Raw genomic sequence first — 1,142 nt, forward strand, 5'->3', positions numbered from 1 at the left:
CTGTTTAGCTTTTTCAAATCCTTTTTCTGAATTGTGATTTAGTAATTTAGATCATTAATCATAGTATGAAAAGCAATTCATATTCTCTTTCTGATAATTTTCTCATTATTTAAAATTCATGCTTTCTATTATTGCTATTATTTCTATTTCTATTTCCTATTATTGCTACTTATATTTACGCTGTGTATTATCTCCTTGCATATCTTGTAATTTCTGCTAGTTAGTTTGTATTTGCCTTCCATTTCTCTTCAAGTACCTTATGCCTTGTGTTGTCAAAGTGTCCTTCCAAAGTGATTTTTATTGGTTTCTACCAGGAACAACTTGCATATAATTAGCACAATATCACCATCTATATTAATTTTTCAGATTGAAAGTTCTAGGGCCTATGGCCATGCTACCCTGAACAAGCCCGATCCCATCTGATCTCGGAAGCTAAGCAGAGTCCGGCCTGGTTAGTACTTGGATGGGAGACCACCTAAGAAGACCAGGTGCCTTAGGCATAAAAAATAAAAAAAATAAGGGATTGTAAATTGACAAGGTCCTTGCAATCTGTGAGGTCAAAAAAGTTCTGGGACTACTCAGGTAGCATAAACTGAAACACAAACTTGTGCAAATTATGTACTAGTGGTTTTAAATTCTCAGAGCATACTTTTCCATTTCCTGACCTCAAGCAAATATACACAACATTTTTGTCATCTCTGATGATTTTTAATATTGCTATTTAATTATGAAAATGAACAGAATTCCTGGATCAAGGCAAATTATCATTATTACAGAAGTAGCATCGGTTTCCCTTTTCTTTTGTTATTCTTTCTTCTGAAGGTAGACACTATACGAGTAGGACATTGAAGCAGGATTTGGGGAGTTTTTATATAACAGTTTGCAAAGGAGCTTCTTTCCCCCTCTTACACAGGGAAATGATACTTTGTTTTAAGTGTAAACAGATCCTTTGTAATGTAAATGATAGCCCCAGATATAATCCTTCTTTGAAATGTAAACACATACCTCACAAGAGGTGAATTTCTGCTCCAGAGAGAACGAAATCATTTTTCACTTCCAAGACCTGTCCATCCTTTAATCCAGATTTCAGGTTTCTTTGTTTAGAAAGCCCAAACCATGCAGAAACATCAAAAATATTTTTT

The 1,142-nt window shown here is 34.2% G+C and overlaps 1 pseudogene; it reads left to right on the plus strand.

Moving 5' to 3' along the window:
* Positions 1-381: 381 nt before the first annotated feature.
* LOC120594715 (uncharacterized) lies at positions 382-500 on the plus strand (annotated as a pseudogene).
* The last annotated feature ends 642 nt before the right edge of the window (positions 501-1,142 follow it).

The sequence above is a fragment of the Pteropus medius genome, unplaced genomic scaffold, assembly GCF_902729225.1.
Source record: "Pteropus medius unplaced genomic scaffold, Ma_sr-lr_union100, whole genome shotgun sequence".
Taxonomy (NCBI): domain Eukaryota; kingdom Metazoa; phylum Chordata; class Mammalia; order Chiroptera; family Pteropodidae; genus Pteropus; species Pteropus medius.